Source organism: Corvus brachyrhynchos, unplaced genomic scaffold, assembly GCF_000691975.1.
Source record: "Corvus brachyrhynchos isolate BGI_N302 unplaced genomic scaffold, ASM69197v1 scaffold101, whole genome shotgun sequence".
NCBI classification, from domain to species: Eukaryota; Metazoa; Chordata; class Aves; order Passeriformes; family Corvidae; genus Corvus; species Corvus brachyrhynchos.
Window position 1 is genome coordinate 20,521,229 of NW_008237239.1, and position 7,094 is coordinate 20,528,322.

Sequence of the window (7,094 nt, forward strand, 5' to 3'; positions counted from 1 at the left end):
AGGGGGATGCAGCCGGCCCCGCCCGGCCCTGCCCCGCCCGGCCCTGCCGGGCTCCTGTCCCCCCGCACCCCCGAAAACCTTGGGCGTTCTGGAGCACATGCTGCTAAACCCAGACCCTAAAACTAAGAGTGACCCGCCACTGCCCAGTCTGGGCTCCAAGCTCCAGCCCGGAGCATCACCTTGTGAGCACAGGGTTCATCTGGAGAGCCTCAGTTGTCCCCGTGGTGCGGGCGTGCGCCTAGGAAAGCTGGCTACAGAAGCGTATCATTTTGCTCTAATAAACCCTGAAGTCGTGATTATTTCCTAAACGGAGATAGCTGAAGCTAAGCATTGCAGTTAAGCAGCAGCAATCTGGTACAACTACTCAATTATTGCTTACATTTGCAGCAATCTGTTCATATGTTAATACAGAGATCTACCAATTTAGCAGTTACTAATCTGGAAAAATGCTCATTAATCTCCTATATGTACTCCCATATATACTTAGGTCTTTATGCACCTTCAGTCAGTGTTGCCCTGAGGGTTCTAAGAACCTAGAAACATAATCTCATTTTCCTTTCTTTTTCCTTTCTTTTTCATTTTTTAGGTAGCTTTGTCATTACAGTGCTATTTGGCTTGTGAAAAGGAGACTCACCCATTAAGCTTTAATTTTTAAGGCTTACACATCCTGAAAAATGAAAATATTTTAATGAAATGCTGTCAGACCCTTAATTAAATAGCCAGGCTAACACCTACAAAATAGAAGAAGCAACATCCTTAATAAACTGCATTTTCACAAGTGAGACAAATGCAATTTGCTATTGAAGTAATTTTTCTCTGCAAGAAAATATGTTTCATGACACTCCTTAAGTCTTGAATTAAACAGCAGTTGCATATTCAGCTGTTCTGTATGCCCTCCATCATCGTGAGGAAAACGCAAGCCATATTGCTTGGCTTACAGAATAATTTAAATAATAAACCATTTTTTTTTTAAAGCACAGTGCTCATTTGAAACTGCCTGGGATAGTGCATACCAAAAGTGTCCTTATTCTTCTTCTGACTGTTTTTTCCTGTCGTGTTAGCAAAGATAGCAGGAAGGAGCTGCAGCCTTGAGGATCTTGCTGGGCTCTGAAGGTCGCAGATGGGGATTGTGCAGCTGGACGCCACTTCCTCATCAGGCAGCCAGACCTGACACAGAGCCATCACCTTGCCAGTACAGGGCTTCTAGAAACATGGAAGAAAGAAGATTTATAAATTATTTCTACCTCTTTTTGTTTATCTAGGGATTACAAAGTGCCTTGGAATCACAACAGTTTGTGTGCCTAACTTCAAAAAGAAGGAGAGCTGGGGAGCTTGATACCAAAGGACTACTCAGCTGCCTCAGACAGTGGTCAGGCGACTTTGCCTGTGTCCACGGGAAAATTTGCAGACCAAAGCAAATTATCCTTACCTGCACTTGAAGTGGCCAGCATGTCTCTGTGTTTGCATTCCCACAGGGCAGTGTGGGCATCCTCCATCTGTTCTAAATTATACCCTTTGTATTGTGAGTAACAAAGGGCCTGTCATCAGGTCAACGGGTCAGCTCCCTTCATGCTGGGACAGCAGATAAACCTACTTATAGTACACAGATATCACTGGGGATAAAGGAGAAACTGGGAATGGGAATGTGACTTTCCAAGCTGAACAGGGAGGTTTCAGAGGGCACTTCCTCCTAACCAAGACACTCCTATTTTCATCTGCGGCCTAGCAGCACACTTTATATAATTTCTTCTATAAATTCCTAGGGAAGGTGTCTTTTCATCCAAGTACTGTCAGCTGAACAGTGTGAGAAAGCCTGGTATGCACAGAAAAAAATTCAGTCATTTCTGAACAAGGGGGAAAATATTAAAATATCTGTGACTAGCATTACTCATACTGACTGGCTAGCTTTGATATGGTGAGCTTAACCTACTATCTGTGTCCTGCAGTATAAAGTACAACCCTGTAGTCATTTTCATGCTTATGGAAGTTTTTAAGATTTACTCCCACTTTTAAGAGAAGAAACTGAGGCACAGACCCACGAAATATCTTGTCCAAGCTCACAATGGCAGCCAGGAAGAGCAATAAGGTTTCATGAATCTTGGTTCAGCTTCCAGTCCAGCTCTCCCCACTGTAGTCTGTTTAAGAGCTCACAAGAGTTTTAGAGAAGAGGCTACGGAAAAGATTAGCATGCTGTTCAAACCCTCCGGATTTTTCAGGGGTTTTGTCTGCATTTGGGATAGTGCTGCTTAAGGGCACCTCAAACATTCATTTACTAGACAGGTTTTAATTTGTAATTATTTATACTCCTTTTGGTACATGATGTCTAGAGAAGATTTATTTTTGGATGATAAGCCTTTATTAATCATTTAAAAAAAAAAAATACCGTTTTCAAATGTCTTCCCTCTAAGAAACAGAGAACACTCAGCACACTCAGATGCTTGGTCATGAATGCCCTCTCCTGTTCAAATTCAGCATTGCTGCTGGAGAGGAACACGGCCACACAACTGCAGGACTGCAAAATTCTTTCTCAAAGCATATTATACAAATACCGTCTTGCCTTTTCTTTCCAAGTAAAGGCAATCATTCTTAGGAGGAACTGGTTGCAGAATTCAGGCAGTCCTCGTGGAGATAACATGACACGAGCAGAGGTGTAATTTCATTTTAAAGATATCCTCTAACATGTTCCCTTTGTTTTCAGCTGTTGACTCATAGATATATGGCACTCCAGTCTCATAATCAATTTTATGAACAGTGTGATTTTGTTACAAGCTCCATCATTTCCCTCGGAGTCCTGAGACAGATAATACTGGCACCTGTGATTTGTTCCTTTTTCATTTATCATGTGTGACTCCTGTTTCTTCAAGAGCCTCTCCTTTTTTTCACCTGATTTAAGCCACTTTATCAGAACTATAGAAAGACCTCTCCCTTAATTCAATTTAATGACAAATTTTCAGGACATTTGGTGGTTTATGAAGGGCTCTGACCTGTACAAACTGCTGTATAAAAATGGCAGTCTGGTGGATTGAATATACTGAATAGTACTGTGTATCCCAGTCCTCAATAAGCCCGAAGACTTGTGTAGTAGCAGAAAGCCTAATTAAGGATGAAACAAGCCTTGCCTCTCCTAAATATCACCCTGATACATATGCCTTATTGGGACAGAATGCCTGAAAGGGAAACAACAGCCACCTGGGGTGGGGAGGGGCCGTTTCACTGTTCTTATTCTTGTCCCTTTCTATCACACTACTGCTGGTGTCAGGCTCAGTGCTCAACCCCTGTTCCCTTACCCTCTTTGCTGTCTGCCTTCTTTCCCTGGGTATGACGTACATATGGTTATACCACCCTTTTTTCCCAAGTGACCCCAACCTCTCAACCTGCACCCTAAGAAAGGCACACTCCAGCTCCCTCCTCTTTTTTCCGTTGTCTTTGCCTTCATGGCTTGCTAAGTCCTTTCCCTGCCATCTGGTTTTGCCTTCTTCATCAGTGGTTGAAGTCTCATCCCTTCCTCACCTGTCTGTAATTGCCACTCATCTGCCCTTGGCTCCCTGGCTCCAGTGGGGAAGGATTAGTTACTAGAGGGGTGCAGAATCCCACAGAGGCAGGGTGCAGTGGGAGAATAAATGCCAGAAACATCATTTTTCCTTATCTGAATTAGCTGCTGGACATTCATCATTGAGCAGACAATTGCAGAAGTCCAGCAATTTTAGTGTGATGGTAAATAAAAGCAGAGCAGCATGTTTTGGTCAAGGCCAGTTTGCTCTGCCTAACTTTGCATTCAATAATCTCAAGAGGAATAAAGCTGAGTGACCACATCAGGCCTTTGCACCAGCAGTGGAATTTGCAGCACCAAGAAACCACTAAAATCATCCAGCAAGTGACTTTGAGATACAGGCTGAAGCACAGCTTAGCAGTCAGGCTGTCCTTCTTACTGCCTCATTAATACCAATTTAAGCCTGCTAAAGAATAACTCAGATGTATGGAGACTAACCTTCCTTGCCATGTTGGGTGTGGGATGCATTTATATGAGGACCCCAGTATTTGTTAAAGGGCATATTCCTGAGCTTCCTTTTCTGAGAAAACGACGAGGGGCTCCTGTTGTCCTAATACACAGCTGTACACACCTTTTCATTTTTCTTTGTTTTTTTCTTTTTTTTTACCCCCAGCTCCACTTTTGTCTAGACCTACCCTGAGCAGATTTTCTGCACTCTCCTTCTGACATTATAATCACATCATTAGCAGCAAAGATATTCAGTAATGGATTTACATGGAGGGGGCCTTTTCCCTTTTCTGTTCAGGCAGCGGATGGCTCCCTCCACTTCGGATGAAGTCTCATCTAAATCCCATTACTTACATTTAGATGGTAACATCTGCTCCATGTTACAGATGACAGATGAAGGTCCCTTGCCAGATGGCAGTCCAAGAAGGTTACAGTGGAACCTCAGCTCTGGATATCACCAAGCTAATACCTAAATTCTTGCTTTAAATCCTCCCTGTTTCACTGCTGGGTTTTGTTTGATATTTTCATTGCATTCCCTATAGCATGACCTTGTCATTTCTCTGGCATGAGCAAGATTGTCCTGAGGACAGGTCACCATTGCCCAGAGCACTGCAGATGTGAAGCAGGGGTGCTCCAGGCCCAGCAAGTTCTGCTTGGTGCAGAATGGCAGGATGCACTGTATGAAACCAGGTCCTGCTGCATGGTCTGGCACTGCCCTTCTTGGGTGAGGAACCTTCACTGTGCCTCCCCGTCAGTCTCACAGCCACCTGCTGTGCCCGCAGTGGCTCTGCCCATGCTCCCGCTGCTCCTTCTCCAGCTGCTTCAGCTCGCCTCCCCACCCCAGGAGATCATTCACTTCCTTTCCTCATCCAGCCACCTGCAGCTATTCCCAACTTTGTTCTCAGTACCTTCCCTTGAAGGCACTTCTCTGCATGGGTTCCCCACCACTTTTCTCTTACAGTCCCTTTCCCAGGTAAACTTTTCAACTTGACTTGGAGATCCATCAGTTCTCCTTGGAGAGAACTCTCCATGCAAACACACTCTGCCTGCTCCCCTCTCCTGCCAGCTCCCTGCTCACTCCCTGCTTCCTCTCTTTTACCTCCACTGCTGTTCACTTTTCACACATCTCTTCTACTCCCAGCATATCCCTTCTTCTGACTTTTTCCCCTTGGAGTTTTATTGTTGGGAATGGAAGTGAAAGTTATTCTCAAACCAAAAAGGCCATCACAATGCAAAGTAATACTAGACTATACCCACCCACAACAAGAAATGCCTAATCCCACTGGGGGTTGGGATGGCAAAGCAGAATTTTGAGCCAGTGCTTTTCTTCTATTTTTATTAGTGATGCTTCAGCAGGGAGCATGAGCTACAACATTTTATGCTTGTTATTGTAAAAAATTACATGTTGTTTTTGCTAAGGAAAGAACAGTGCTATAAAATAGCACATACAAGGCATTGAAAATACTAGGAAGCTGTCCCAAAAATAAAAGTTTTCATGTTTTTACTTATATTCTAGCAATTTCCCATCTCACTTGTTCATATCCCTGAATCATGTTGTTAACTGATACTTTTAAACATTGCAAAATATTTAAGCTCTGTAAGGGGACTATACTTTTGCTAGATACCTGCTTTCCATTTGCAGGTGCTCATTGAAGGATAGCACACCACTGAAGTGAAAATGGATGTTAACTTTATTTCCCAGTGTTTCCCAGAATAGCTGATTGCTTTGCTACAGACACAGAAGCATAGAACAAGTGGCACGGTTATTTTATTCTTTAAACCCATTCTTTGAATGCTGCCTCATAAACCTCTTGCCTCATTCCCATATTTCCCCACAGAGGTCTCACTGTTTCCCTAGTAACAGAACAGGCTTTGAAATTTGTGAAAGTCTTAAAACAGTTGTCGCTGCATTATATTCAAATATCCCAGAGAGACCAGAGGGAGCACTCAATAGGAAAAACCACGGCATTCTTTGGGTTAGCACTGCTGTGAAAATATGGCAGAAAAGGGTCTGCCATAAACCATTGTGAGACCCCAAGCAGAGTGCTGCATCCAGCTCTGGAGCCCCCAATATAAAACAGACACAGACCTGCTAGAGTGAGCCCACAGAGATGCTCAGAGGGCTGGAGCCCTTCTCCCGTGAAGACAGACGGAGAGAGCTGGGGTTGTTCAGCCTGGAAAAGAGAAAAGCTCCAGGGAGACCTTACAGCACCTTCCAGTACCCAAAGGGGGCTACAAAAAGCTGTTACGAGAGCAACTAGTGATAGGACAAGGGGGAATGGCTTTAAATTGAAAGAGGGCAGGTTTGGATTAGATGTTAGGAAAAAATTCTTTACTGTGAGGGTGGTGAGGCACTGGCATAGTGTAGTGGTTTGGTCCAAAATACTCATTACTGTTTATCTGCTGTGAGATAAGAATTAGGAGAAATGCAAAACAGGCACCAAACTTGAAAGAATATAAAGAAGTTTATTAACAGACCTAAAAGAAGAAGAAAAAAAAATTATACCACCTTCAGAACTCTCCTCCTCCCCCCACCTTCCTCCCTTCTCCCACTGACAATGTGAAAAGACAACCCTTAAGATGTTCAGTCTGTTTACCACTTCCATAATAACCTTGTTCAGTCCATTTAGAAAGAGAAGTCTCTTCTTGCTCATGCTATGAAAACATTATCACAACGAGACAGCCGCCCACTTCCAAATATTGTTCAGTCCATTTAGGAAGAGGAGTCTCTCTGCCTGCGTGTGAGTCCTTTCCCCCGACTTGCAGCTTTTCCCGCAACTGCTTTCGAGGGTCCACTCTTGAAGTTTTTTGGGGTACAATTTTAAGGTTGAGCCGTTCAGAAACAAAAACAGAGGCCCTTCTCCTTCCCTGGGAGCAAAGGGTCTTCATCATCTTCATCGTTAGGACTATCTCTGGGAGCATCTCTAGGAACTGAGGTTTTCTCCTTTCCCATTTGGAGCAAAAGTCCTCATCTGGTTCATCTCTAGGGACTGAGGTTTTCTCCTTTCCCGTTTGGAGCAAAAGTCCTCATCTGGTTCATCTCTAGGGACTGAGGTTTTCTCCTTTCCCATTTGGAGCAAAAGTCCTCATCTGGTCC

General features: G+C 43.8%; 1 protein-coding gene across 1 annotated transcript in view; it reads right to left on the reverse strand.

Moving 5' to 3' along the window:
• STON1 (stonin 1) overlaps nt 1-7,094 on the reverse strand; it is a 44,443-nt gene that overhangs the window by 12,407 nt on the left and 24,942 nt on the right. The gene's annotated exons all lie outside the window — the stretch shown is intronic.